Source organism: Cygnus olor, chromosome 2 (genome assembly GCF_009769625.2).
Source record: "Cygnus olor isolate bCygOlo1 chromosome 2, bCygOlo1.pri.v2, whole genome shotgun sequence".
Lineage (NCBI taxonomy): Eukaryota > Metazoa > Chordata > Aves > Anseriformes > Anatidae > Cygnus > Cygnus olor.
In genome coordinates, this window is record NC_049170.1 from 68,213,677 (window position 1) to 68,228,630 (window position 14,954).

At 40.5% G+C, this 14,954-nt stretch overlaps 1 long non-coding RNA gene across 1 annotated transcript in view; it reads right to left on the reverse strand.

Annotated features, from left to right (window-relative positions):
- LOC121065477 overlaps nucleotides 1-14,954 on the reverse strand; it is a 68,029-nt gene that overhangs the window by 2,047 nt on the left and 51,028 nt on the right. The window lies entirely within an intron of this gene.

Below are 14,954 nucleotides of genomic sequence, written 5' to 3' on the forward strand. Positions count from 1 at the left end.
AATGTTTTTACAGATGCTAAGATAGAAGGACCAGTGATCATTAACAGATGAGATTGAAAAGGGCCAGATTCCTCTCTGAGGGGGGAAAAAAAATCACACACATGCCAGGAGAATAATTTTAAGGCTCAGAGGCTTGGGCAGCAAGAGCGTCCAGGCAACCTGGAGGTTGTGAGCACCCACGTCACACTGAGCTTTTCATACGCCGAAGAAGGGAAAGGGGCGGGGGAAAGGAGAGCTTTGGGAAGATAAGGCTGGTAAAGAAAGAAAAAAAAAAGTAGTAATAGACTAAATATCCTGCTGCCTTAAGGCAGAACGGTTATCTTTGTTCAGTTTTTTAATCCACCTGACTCCTTAGCTAGGGGATTTGTGAATATCTCTTTGCACACGAAATCTCTTCCCATGGAACTGTGCAATAATTTGAGAGGTTGTAAGGAAAGGGTGCTTATATGTCTGAAAAGCATTAAAAAACTAATGCCAGAGTCCTACTGCAATGACAGGAGCAGAGGGAAGAGGGTTAGCTATGTTCTCTTTCTCTCCTTTCACAAACCTGTCACTTAACCTTGTGGGATTTTTTATTTTGTTTGCCACATGGGATGTGTTTTTACAGAGCCCCTTTCTCTGTAGTTACAGCACTGGAAAAGCAAAGGTGTGACTCTTCAGTTGCCTTCCCAGAGCAGTCTAATTTAGACTGCCACAGGACTGAACACTTTACAGTGTTTCCACAGCCGAGCCCTATCTTTATATGTAAGGATGAAGTGATTGGACCAACCTTCGCTATGCACAATGAATTTTGCTTGCTCAAATTACTTTAGGCCATGTTATTTGCACCCCAAGTTCTTTGCATAAGTTAAAGATGTGACCGAAGATTTCATACTGCAAAGGTATGAACTTCCAAGTATATGCTGGTTTTTTATGGTTGTAGACTGTTAGGGCTTATTTTAACCCATAAAAAGAGAGGGATTTTTAAATGATCTAATACATAAAACTAAGAACAAGATTAAAGAAGTGGATGGCACTTTTTAAAGAAAGAACATTTCCCCCATGCCCTTGGCTCAGAATGAGAGCAGAGCCAGGGCCAGTCACTGCTCCTACCAGCAAGATTGACAGCGAAGGCAGAGCACCTATTGTTTGCAGCACACAGCATCTCAGCTGCAGCAAAAGAAAGCAAATGCAGTCCATGACGTATAAAGAGTAGAGAACAGTCAAGCTTTTATACTTGGACTAAGATTCACAGAAAATTAGAAATGTTTCTTCTTGTACATTTAGCTGATAAGTATGAATAAAGGTTTTGATGCTGCAAAGGAGCTGGCTACTGCTGAGTGCTCCCACTCCCCTGACCTTGTGGCTGTGAAAGCTGTAGGGGAACGCAGCAGCAATTACACTTTGACAAGCCATGACACACAACTGACCAGAAAGTGCCTTATCACTGGTGCAAGTACTGTTTTTGACCAATCCTGGCAATACATTTTACATGTAAATGCATCTTCTGTTGCAAGTATATGTCAGAATTTTGTTATTTATGCTTTCATGCTACCTAGATCTAAAGGTGGTTGCCACTTATGTTTTATTGCAGATGAATTAGATGAGGTCCACACTGTCCCTTATCTCATTAAATTTATCTTGGTAAAACTAAGGTGTCATATGCCTACTTCAGTATTATCAAAGTGTGATAGATTCTGCGGGGTTTTAAAAAAAGAAGTTTATTAATGAAAGCAATATTTAGCAGCTTGAAAAATATATCTGCAACTTGGCCTCAAATAGCATGCAATGATTCATGTGATAATCACTTCTGTCCCGTAGAAGTGGGATTTGAATCCCCTCTAGCTGGGTACGAACAAACACACTTGCCAGGTGACACACCCTGGCTACCTCCGCTAGCATCACCAGCTTTTAAAAGAAAGCAAAGAAGTGGCGTTTTGTATCAAGAATGGCCCTGTGGGCATCTGTACAGTCTACACAGATACCAGGATTAGGAATTTCGGTGCTTTGATGCGTGGGCATTCGAACTTGCCAGGAGAAAGCAGCTGTTACTAGTTTGGGTCGGTTTGAGCTATACTGAAATGAATAACATGAATAAAATGAAGTAACAAAACAGAGAGCATATTCACTGAATACATATTTTCATAACTTAGATAGTTGTAGGTTATGTTGTAAGTTAGAGTATCATATTTCTGATATAAACAGCAGCAAATTAGTATATGCAGTGTACAGAAGCTATGCCTCAGCCAGAGGTCATAACAGCACAGGAAAAATAATCTGAGGGTGGGGAGAGCTTCAGCATTTTAACAAGCTTTGCATAATACTGTAACAAGAACTACAGCAAACAAAATACACAGATCAAGCATCCAGAGGCGCACACGCAGCATTCAGATCAGGGCATGGGTGTTCAGCAGGGACAAAAGCTGCTGATCAAAGCGCAATGTCCTCCCCACCAGTGAACAGCAGCCTTCCCTTGCTAAAAGCCCTTTACCACAACACAAGACAACAGAAAGCACACACTTTGAGCAGGAGCAAACTTCGAAGAAGACAGACACGCAGAAAAGCACCACATATTGGAGCAATTAATATTGAGAAACAAATTTTATACCCTGCTCATCCTTTCATGCCATCAAACAGGCAGCCCACAGAGGACAAGTCAAAAACACTGTGAAAGGTCTCAGGGAATGATTACAAACAGGCCAAAAAGCAAGAGCAACGTTAAATTTTTTTACATAACATAGATCTACACCTTCTCCAAACCAGTCCCAACCGTTGATATATTTTTCATCAGTCTTGCAGTAGAGCCCATCACTACTGACAGTGCTTTTCCTGACTCCAGCTGGCATGAGGGATGCTCAGAATCAGAATTTTTCCACTCCTAGGGGCCATAACAGGGCATACATCTTCACGCACATCCAGATAATGCACCTTTCCGTTTTGAGCTAATGCAATATTCTTTCAGTACCAACGAGATTTTGCTAATGAATGTTTTAGCATTCTCAGTTTTCATGTACTGTTAATGATAAAAATTACATTTATGGCATTTTATATTTTCTGGGAGCTTTCAGTTAATTAATAAATGAATTGATCCTTAACAACATAAGTAGGTTGCTATTTAGATTACCATTTTTAAGTGGATAACCCAAGGCAGACTGAGGTTAAGAACCTTGCCTATGATATGATAGCAGAGGAAGTAAAAGAGTCCAGGCTAAAACAAAATTAAATGCTGGTTTTTAAAAGATTAAAGGATACCAACAGATGTGTTGGAAGAGCTTCTTTTTATGGGAGCTCAAGTTCCATGGGGAAGTTTTCTGGGGAGGGGTGGGGTGGGGAGTAAACACGGATATCTTCAAACCCTATTTTCAGCAGTGAATTAAGATCATGCTGAATTTGGCTTAAATAATGCAGGCAGGAATCTTCCCTGAATACCATGAGAAACCACCAAAGAAATACTGAAAAGTCGGTCAGGATTCATTTGTTCTACAACTTCTGAAAACACGATTTAAAACATCCACAGACAGTCATATGCCTTTGTGAGACTGAGAGACAAGATAAGTTTGCTTCATCCTATTTAAAAGCTTTTGGAAAGAAGCAGAAGATTTGCAACGCTCCATGCAGACATAAAACTTGCAAAAATACATACAAGTCAGAAAGCTTCCCAGAAAAATACTTAAATATCCAGGCCAACTTGATTTCAGGCAACAGCTACACTTACAACACACAAGGTCTCCTCACACAGAAATAATCACATGGCACATGAAAAGTCATTTTGAAAACTATTGTGTCTGTCCAACAACAAACAGGGTCTTATAGATTTGCATGTGGAAACTTCTTAAGACACCACTTCCCTTCCGTTGTTTTCCAAGAAGTGAAGCAATTCCTTATTCATTCTAATGGAAATGAGGAACCCCTCTGTCCACCCTATATATATATTTTTTTTTGTTTGTTTGTTTGTTTTGTTCTTTAATAAAACATACAAAATGTGGGATCCCCAGCCACAGTGGAAACCGCACAGTGATGCCTTCCAGGGCACCACTAGACATTTATTGACGCTGCTTACCAGGAGCTAATTCTGCAGCTACATATGTTTCCAAAAGTCAACTGATTTACACCAGCTCATTATCGGATTGTGTATTTAAATCTCAACTAAAGATGTGTCTTGTGGACTCATACAAACAGCCATTTTAGCTCATCCGGAAGTAATGAGAATTGCTGCAGACAAGTAATGCTAGGCTCTGGCACTGTAGCTGGGGAAGTTTCTGTCTCACGTATTTTCACTCTGTGAATCTCCAGCAGACACCGTAACTCCATTTCTCTGCATTTTAAGGCCTACAGTCACTTAGATGCTTTGCATGGAGAAGCAATTAAAAGTTGTCATCTACTTCACCTTGCATTCCTAATGAAAGTAACACTTTTATTTTCAGGCTATATTCAGTAGATGTATGGAATATTTTCAGGGTCCAATAAGCAGGTTTGTTTACAGACATGGAAGAAAAAACAGAAAATAAAATTAAAAATTAAATTAGGGGTCATGTTCCTGTTCTTGCCGAGTTACTTCCCTAATGGGAAACTTCAGTAAAATAAGTTGTTAACTTGCCTGAACTGTTAAACCATCCCAACCCCCACACCCCCCCCAAAAAAAAAAAAAAAAAAGAGAGAGAGAGAAGCTGTGGATGCCCCATTCCTGAATGTGTTCAAGGCCAGGCTGGATGGGGCTTTGGGCAACCTGGTCTAGTGGGAGGTGTCCCTGCCCATGGAAGGGGGGTTGGAACTAGATGGTCTCTAAGGTACCTTCCAACCCAACCCATTCTGTGATTCTATTAAAAATTAAGATGATGAACTGCTTTTGAAACAGATTCTCTGCAGGAAAGCTGTTTCAAAGTGTTACAGTAAGGAACATTATATTTGAACCAATCACCTCCGTTTTGGTAACATAAATCAGCACAACTTAACAGAGGTGTCTCACTGCCTGTCTACCTTTGGATACTCTGTTTTGAAAATTGTAATTCCAGGCAGAGGAGAGATATGGTTAAGCAAAGAAATCAGCACACTCTTTCATATAATTTAAACTACAGAAATGAAATCGCAGTGAAGTTCATGGCTTCTAAAGTAGCTGCTAGAAGAAGAGATTCCCTCTTCTTGCATTGTGCTCATGGTAAAAAGAAAAAGAAAGAAAAGAAAGTAGTCCAGTATTCTATTAAGAGTAATGGGAGTTTTAGTTGAGCAGTGATAAAATTTAGCTCAGTATCTTGTTACACTACACCCTATTTATGATTTCCCTCCAATCAGTTCCTATGGTGAAACACAATGGAGAGCTGGGCCCCTTGCTTAGCATATTTCCCATTGCCATCCAAGGTAAAGGTCACTAATGCACAGGAATTTTAGACTCTAGTTAGACATTCACCTAACAACATGTGAGTTACCATGCAAATGTCATCCTTTACCTGAAGGCAAATTCCTGCCTCTTAATATTTAAATCCCATCTAGTTTTCACCAATTTCTAAACACCACATCTCTGAGATGTTCTTAAGAACACATTGAAGGACAAAACGTCTCCCTCTCTTTCCCTTCTCCTGTTAAATAATATAACTTTTTTTTCTGTTTTACCAAAGCAAAACGTTCTTCTCGATTCAGACAGTAAGGAAATCTCAGTTGAGCTGTTAGAGAAAATGTAAAGTCAATGAAAACAAGTTCCCTTCTTCGGAAAAGAAGTTCACACTAAAGAGAGAACTGAAGACAGCCACTATCATATCTCACTTGTGGAGACCTCACCGATACTGGCAGGTCTTGCCTAGTACATGCTGCATCTGATGCATGATAGCAGGGTCTAATGCACACCAACCTTGAAAACCAAATCTGCACTCCTCCACCCTTAGCTAACGAACACACAGCAAGGATAGGGTGTTTCTTAAGTCTGCACTCCCCTCCAACAACTTCTTCACAGCTGCAATAGATGCCTCTGTCTGCTTGGAATTTACAGCTCAAAACCTTCTCTTCAAGATCAGTACCCATTCTCTCCTCTGAAGAAATGAGACGAGCAGGTTTTATTATTTGTTTTTAAAACATTGCCAAGCTGTACAACTTTCACAATGACCTTCTTGGAACAGCACTAACCTGGGAAGTTGTTTCAGTCCCTTGCTTTTGAGACAGGATGAGGGAGAGCCAGGAACCCAGTTGAGTTCCACAGAAATATTCCGGTTATCGAGATTTGTCCCCGGAAGCTCTGTTCTTGTTCTGATAGTTATAAACAAACAATAACACCACCACAGAAGCCTGCTGGCATAAACGCATCTGAGTAAGACCAGAATCAAACCCATTGAATCTTTTACTGCAGACACTGAGTGTTGAAATGAGATGATATTGCTACAGGTGGTACAGCTATCAGCTGCAACGTTAACTTTGATGTGGCCATTTTACATAAAGTATTCTCTCTCCAGACAATGGAAGAGATGGCAACAAAGGCTCATTTCTTCCAGATCAGCTAAGTTTTTGCTTGTATCAAGCTTTTTGCTTGAACCATGGTGCAAGTCTGCTTTCATAGCCACATGGTCTAGTCCACAAAATGCCAGTCCAGTTTCTAAAGCAGAGCCCAAGTCTGCAGCAGACATGCAGTGCTTAACTTGGGGTTCCAGTTATGGAAACACAGTGAAGGTCGAAAGGCTTTTGGCACTGAAAGCTTTTTAATCATTTTTAGGTACAGCAAGTGGAAACCCTCCCCACAGACACACCACCAAATCTTTGGAAAGCTGCATGCTGTTTGGAGAATACTGCAACTGGGCCATGAAAAAGTCTGTGCCATTCACACGCATGCTTTGCTCACTGTGGATTCACCCAAGTGACTGGATCAGAACAAGAAAAACAAAATGATGCACTTTTCTCCTTCCCTGATAACTCTGGCTGCTCATCCTCTCCCTGCCCTGGAGGATAATAGAGCAATAAATCATCTGTTGAGAGAGTGTGGCAAAGACACCACTCTAAGCTGTAACTGCTTTTGCAAGGCTACATCTTATGTCTCATAAACCCTGGGCTGCAATCTGCTAATTGCAAACAGGCTGAAGAGAGCTTTGTAACCCCTTAGTGCAAATGTACCTGGCGAGCCAAAGAATCAGGCCAAGAGACTGAAAGGAAAGAGGCAGCCACTCTGCTCCTTTCCTTGTAGAGGCACTTCCAAGGAGAAGGGGGTTAAGAAATGTGTAGCCCAGCCATTAGCAGCAAGTGCAACCAGGCAGCACAGCTTGAAGGTGTGCTGGAGAGTGTGCATGGTTCCCAGGCTGGAACGGGTACAGAGGACAGGTGAACAGCCAGCATCTGTGCCATGCCGTGCTTGCACGGTTTGTCCCAAGCTTGCTCCAATGGCCAGTGCTGCTCATTCCTGCCCTCTCCATGTTTCTGACTGCGTTTTGCTTGGTTGTGCTGGTTTCCTGATGCTCTGACTGGCTTCCAGTTATGCAGCCTTTACTTTTATGTTTCAGTTGCATCCAATTCTGCCTCAATTCAATTTATAAGCCAGTTTTTGTGTAGCACCTGTGAAATTTCTGAAGTGCATTTACTTGTGATTGCTGGCTTGTACTTCAGGCAAGAGAAGAAAATTAAAACTGGATGTCATTGCAATGACTTAGAGGTACACGAAAGCAAAACTTGAGCCTTAGCTTAATCACCTGAAAGAGCCATGAATGACTGAAAAAAGTAATATCATAAACTCTAGGAAACATGAATCCTTCCTCCCAAAATCATTTTCTGAATAGTAGACAGTGATAAAGAAGAGTATTTATGTTGGTGTTCTACACATTTAATTTTATTTATTATTTTAACAGAAAATTACTGACAAAGGCAGCTGTGAGGCATAGATAACTACCACCAAAATTTGTTGTCAACTATTAGAATCAATGTGCGCCATCACCTGGATGTGAGAAAATAATTTATTTTCCTATTGTTTCTGACTGAAATGTCTTGGAAAAATACAGAAAATAAGGAACTTACCCCTTCTTCCTCTTTTAGAGCATTTTGCATTTAGTAGTCATAAGCACTTTGGCTGAAGACCAAGAAAAACTCACATTGGTCACGCAGGAACATATAAAGCACATTAGCTGCTCTAGTGTTTTACCAGCTCCTATGCTTCCCCTGCATCAGAGTTGCAGAGCAGCTGGAAAAAGAAACAAGACAGTGAACAAAAACAACTGGCTGAGAACTGGATGCTAGAATAACCCAGAGACACAAACACTCAGGGAAAAAGTCTTACCAGGTTTTAAAACAGAGAGAATATTAACCAGACCCCCCCCAAAAAAGTCTGGAAAGGAATACAATATTCCTTAGCATGAGAAGCAACAATTCACCAAACTAACCTGACAGAATATTGTGATACTTTTGTCTCAGGTGCAGGGAGAAGAATTAATTTAAAGTATGCCAAATAATTCACCACAATATTAAGTTATGCCATCTGGAAATAGGATATAAAACTCTGGGATTTCTCTCAAGATCAGATTTATAGAAAGAATTTCATATTTTGATAGGCCATTTAAAAGCAAACATCTTACAGCTGACCCCAGACGCTTTATCTTTTTGTATCAAATGCTTATTAAAGCTCCCCATCCTAAATAGATTTTTGTTTTTCTATCTTTTTATTTCCAAGAGCAAACACACATGGTGCAGAGCAGCATAGCACAAGAGATACTCAAGCAAACTGAGAATGAGCAGCATGGCACAGGGCTGTCCCACGCAGAGGTACAGCTCAGGTCCTGTAGGCTGTAAGACTTGTGTCTCCAAGCAGCACTGCCTTTGCTAATAAGCCCACTACCCTGTTGACACACTCATGTGGCTTCAAGACACTGCACTTGTTTGGCAGTTCTTCCTCAAAGTCCGACACAAACCCAATGGATACAAGTTGCATCAACGAAAATTTTGGTTAGATATAAGGAAAAAAACTCTTCACTGTGGACCATTGCTGAAACCAGAGCCCAGAAAGGTTGTGCAATATCTGTCCTTGGAGGTTTTTAAAACTCAATTAGACAAGAATTCCAGTAACCTTGTTTAGCTTTGAACTTCGCCCTCTTCTGAGCAGGAGGTTGGACGAGAGGGTCTAGAGGTCCCTTCCAACCTAAATTATTCAGGAATGCTAAATGGCACTAGATGTACTGATGCAGAGCACTGTGAAAAGACAGGCAGGTAAGATTTGCAAAATCTGTCAATCTGTGGATATCAAACCTACACCAAACCAGGCCAGACCAATGCACAGAAACAAGTTTTATCAGCCTTCCCTACCACCAGCAGAATGACAGGTATCGCACCAAGCATGTCTCTCCATATCCTCCAACTCACCCGTAGCATGCTATGACAGTACTCCCACAGGTCTGAAACAAGGAAATCCCTTCCCCTTTATGCTTTCCCCACTCTTTCCCCACTCTTTCCAGTACCTCCAGGAATTTTACAAACCTTCTCCACTGCTAAGTTTCCACATTTCCACTGCATTTACCTTGGCTCCAAACACCTAACAAGAAGTGTAGAAGCATTTAGCAATCTTGACAGGTGTTAAAACCCTGCACATCATTTTTATCTGGTGTAACAAGAAACCATAAGGCATTACGCAACTGACCCAATTTGAGGCATTTAACATAACAGAGTTTTACAAAGCACGTCTGTTATAATCTACAGAGGACTGATCCTGTCCCCAGTGAATATCAATAACCCTGTTACTGGAGGCAGAACCAGACCCTTTACGTCAGCACCACCCATCCATATTCTAAATAAGTTGTACAAGGAAACATATTAGTTTCTAATCTTGGTTCTTCAGCACCTAAATGAGCCTCATCACCATAGCAACAAATGGCTTCACAATCTTTAATGCCTTTATTTTCACAAGTCCTCTGAGAAATAGAGGAGGACAGCTGTCCCCATTTCACAGCTGCGTAACTGTGATGCAGAGAGGCAAAGTGATCTGCCCCAAATCCTGCAAGATATCTACTGAGAGCAGGATGTCAGGCATCAGGTCTCCCAGGCTTCCTCCTAGTGCTCCAACCTACCTCACCATTGCTTCTAAAAGTACTTCCCATGTCTATGGTTAAATGAGCATAGCCTCTAAAAATCTGACTTTTATATTTAGATGCTCAAGTATTCTAAAAGCTTGGCCTACCCCTTCATAGACTGGGCTGCATTTTTTTTAATTATTATTTTTATTTCTGCAGGGGTTTGAACTATGGATTAGGTCCAAAGGGCATTAGAAAACAGATTTGGCCAATTCATTAAGCTAGAAAGCATTGGTGCTTTTCTAAGCAAATCTCTCAAGTTTCATAACGTTTTAAGAGGCTGCAAAGGAATCTAATTCTGTACTTCCTTTCTGTTGTATTTGTAAGCATCTGGCTTCTACTCTGTCCATAGGGTGCACTCTAGGGAACACATACATTAGGGGAGCCAGCAAAAATAAAAACTTGTCTAGTTCTCCTAGCTGTGTCGGACAACAGTGGGTTATCCCAGGCAGGCATAAGCTCTGCAGAAAGCCAGGCCTCCTCTTTCTGTATAACCTAAACTTGTAATTTGTATGGGTCTCTTTTCCTTTCCAGGCATAAAATTCCCATTTCCAAATGTGGGATATTCTGATTAGGGCTTCTGTGTTAAGCTGTTTCAGCACAATTTGTTAGCAGGTCAGGACTGGTTTCTAAATCCATTTTACAGTGCTGTTTTCCCCCAAAGTTCAGATATTTTCTCGATTCTCTTTTAGTTGTAATGGTTTATAGGTAAAGCACATTTAACTCATGTGATTTGTTTATTTTATGAGAAAAAAATAATAAAGCAAGATTCATTTATCAATATAATATTTTTAGTTTACAGTTAGCATCAGTTGTATACAAAACATCTCAACCTTAAAATGTCTCTACTTATCACAGCAGTCTACACTGTTTATATTTATGAGGCAATTTGCACAAATGCCTTTAGATTGATGCAGTGATCACATTTATTTCATTTTTCTACATCTCGTATGTTGTGTTCCTCTTCCCTTTATACTGCCTTTTTCCAGGAACCTGCTCCATTCATCTCTTAGGAAGAATGGCTTTAAGAGAGGCAGATGGGAGCACCTAAAAAGTGAAATATTGAAACTGTCTCTACATGACATAAGTGTCCTCCTGAGTCCTGGTGAGTATTATATGTATTAAAAGGCATGTCTTACTTCAGAAGTAGAAGCTATTACTTTTAATTGTAGTTCTCAGCATGAAAAACTTAGAAAAAGCATCTTTTTCTCTCTTCAAAGTCAGGTCTGTATATTAAAAATGGAAACGCTCCAATACACACTAAAAAACAGGCCATAGTTGTCCTAGGAATACACAACAGCACTGCTAAGCATCACTGTAAAGAAGATATGTTAAGTGTGAAGTTGCCTTAGGTTTATCTTGGCTGTCTTAACTCTGATGAGATTAGAGCTGCAGAATCAAAGGCAAATGCAGTTCCCTGTTTCACTACAATAAACCTGGTGCTTATTTAAGCTACCAAAACATGTCAATGCTTCACTGTATCACCCTGTTTTGCATGTTAGCACTTGGTTCTTATGCAGAAGAGGTTAAAATACAGAACAGATGCTTTAATCTAAAGACGAATCACAGAGCTGTACCACCCAAGAGAACTGATGTTATGCAGCTCACCTCAGGTGATGCGATTGACCTCTGAGGTCCAAACACGCCTCAGTGAGCGCTACCAGCCAATCTGGCAGCTGCCAGAAAAAAAGTGTCAAGAGAGCACCAAGTGAAGCAGATTTTTTATTTGACATTTTATTTAGGGCTGTCTTGTTGCCTCCCTTTAGAGGTGAAGATGACCTCTTCGGAATGCAGCATTGCTGGAGCCATCCCCAATGCAAGTGATCCAGCAGAAGAAGGGAGGACACAAAGGTTCCTCAAGGATGTAAAGCAGCAGAAGGACTTGTGCCTGAAGCAGAAGTCCAAATGAAAAATATGAGGATGCCATAATGAAAACACACATGGGAAATCAAAGGAATTCAAGAAAAGACTTACATCTGTGGCACACGCCTGTTACACAAAATTGACTTCTCAATGAATATCCCAACAATAGGGATTAGTGTTGCTTTTGCATCACAAGCTGAATGTCCACATGTTTACACAAAGAAAGTGTAAAAAGTCCTTTACTAAGTTACCCAGAACTAACCAGTAACTGCTTATTGTGGTGTCACACACCTTCCCACTGAGAAAACAAAAGCAATTCAAAACACATGAGGTGCACAGAGATTTGGTGACCAGGCATGTATTCAGCAGCCTTTGCCTGCAGCAGAATGAAACAGGTTTTGTGTGTCAGTTTGCATTAAAAAAAAAAAAAAAAAAAAGTATTCTTAATAACACATGGATATCCATTTCAATAGCTGCCAGCAAGGATTTACTCTGTAAATTACTTCCTGTGTGAGGTGAGCATGGCTGTAATGGCATATTTCCAACTTCAATTCATTCTGCATAGAAAAGCAAACTTCCCTTAGATTGCTACTTGCATTCCCTTGACATAGTCTCACTAGAAAATAGTAGAATTAAATTAAAAACTGCTTATATCAAATCCATTTTTCTTGCATATTCTACCTGCCCAAAGATATGTCTGAGTCTGGGCTAGAGTTTAATGGACAATTTAAAGAGTGTCTAGTGACAAGCAAACTAACCTCCATTATCCTTAATTTAAAGAGGTATTGGAAAATGGTAGCAAAATAAAGGGCTTATTTGAAAGACCTTGGAATCGGTTTCATATTCATGTTTTGTACTATTTAAGGAACAATACTGCTGAATTGTGGGTTGTCACCCTCTGACACGGTGCTCAACAGAAAATTGAAAATCAGAATGCCTGCCCACACTGTTAAAACCTGATGTCAAACACATTAGAGATTTGTTGATATATAAAGCAACAGATAAAGAAAAACAACAAATAAAACAATACAGTTGGAAGCCCTGGGAGCTACCCTACTTCATGAAAATAGCACTCTGCATTTCAATGAAGAGAAACAATAGTTGTAAATAGCAATAGTGTCTCAAGAGGTTGCCCTCAGTTATATGAGGCTGCCAATGCAGACATATTTCATGAAGGAACAAGCAATAGATTCTCAAAAACACACAGGAAAAAGATATAAAGGGCACTGAATCTGCCCTCTTGCCTGAAATGGACAGGGAGAACACAGCTGGAGCAGGCTGAGATTGTGAACATGGCACAGCCAAAACAGATGGGTTTGCCATCTCCCGATAGCTAAAGTGCCACTGGCAGAGGATATCTCATATGTTGGAAGGAGCAATGCAGGGCATCTCAAAAGTCGACCAAACACTGTGAGCAGAGCTATCCATCAGTTTAGCTAATACCTTTGGTTAATAGATGGCAATGAGCAGCATGTTGCCAAACTCCTTGGTACATCTACCTTCTCACCAGAGATATGTATCTCAAAAGACCAGTGTGTATGGCAATGTGGACAACAAGAACAGCCAGGAACAGAGGAAATGTAGAGCTAGTACTGTGGAAAAGCCTGGGCAGGCAAAGGTTCAGGTGTTGTGCTTGCTAGTACAAATTCATGGTCTCTGTTGTGTTCCGTGGCCTGAATTCACATTCATATTGATGAAGACAGGAAAAAACTTGGTCCAATTTTTTCCTTTATCATGTTCCTCACATCAAAAGGCAACCCTGACAACTTCTGACCAAACAAAATGAAGGTTTTGCCGTTAATATTCCCTTCACAGTAATGCACATATGCACACAACATGCCCCCTGCTCTCTCCATCGTTCACGTAGTCACACTTTGCGTACTATTAAGCAGGTGATGCAATAACATCTGAAAGCTGGTAATACCTTGAGTCCAACTTACTGGACTTGCCTGCAAAGCTAAACTACAACACACATCCCTACTTACAGAACTATTTCCAGTGAGCTCCATGGGGAGGGCTCCCAAGGCCAAGAAAAGGCTGCAGGAGATTTCTAAATGGGCTTTATTGGTGACTTTGCTCTTGCTATCAGAAAGTTTTCCTGGCTGCTTTCCTCATTAAGCCAGCAATGGGATACCTCAGCAAATGCTCAGACACCTGAGATTTTAAGAATTCTGCAAACATCTATGAAGATTACAGACATACCAAAGATATACTGGGAAGATACTACAGAGGAGAAGCTTCATTACTAGTTCGGTGGTTGGGATGAAGCAGGTAATAAAATATCTCTAACAAGGTAACCTGCTTTCTTGGTATTTCATAGGCACAGACATAACTGATTTTAGAGATGGGCTGAAAGATTCACATAACTGAGCACACTTACAGTAAAATTAATAAATATATTTCAACCTTATTACAGCTGCTACTTAGCAGTCGAAGTGGTAAAAATCCACGCTTCTATGGCTCCAGAGTGACTTCACATGCTGGACTGCCTCCAGTCCTGACTAGTAGATCACAGCGTTTGCTTTATGCCAATAAAATGTACAAAGACAAGTGAGATACACTAAGTGAAGGGACTATAAAGACAATTAAAAGAACCAAGTGTCCATAAGTTGTTCAAGCTATGATGAAAGAGAGATATCAACAGCCTGGAAATAACAAAAACAGAAAGAACACACTTAATACGCTCCAGGGAAATTACTAGAATGAACTTGTGGCTCCTGTTTTGGAATCAGCCCAGTTTTGCCACTATTGATTAGCTATCAGTCACTGTCCTCCAGTTAATCAAAATATTTTACCAATGAGGATGAATTTTCATACATTTTTTTGAGAATTAATTTTAGGTGAAATAAATCCAACAGTGATGCAGTAAACCTTTCCCCTGTGGTGAGAAGCTTCCTGTGAATCCAAGCAGCACAAAGCTCAGACTGAGCTTCTCTGTATTGATGGATCAGCACGAGCTCAGTACAGGATGACTTCATACACTGCTGCGTCAGGCCTCTTGGAAACAGTAGGCATGATAACTCAAGTATTTCTTCATAGTGATTCATATTAGGCAGTGGAATATCCTCCTGAGAAAAGATATGGCAGCCTTCT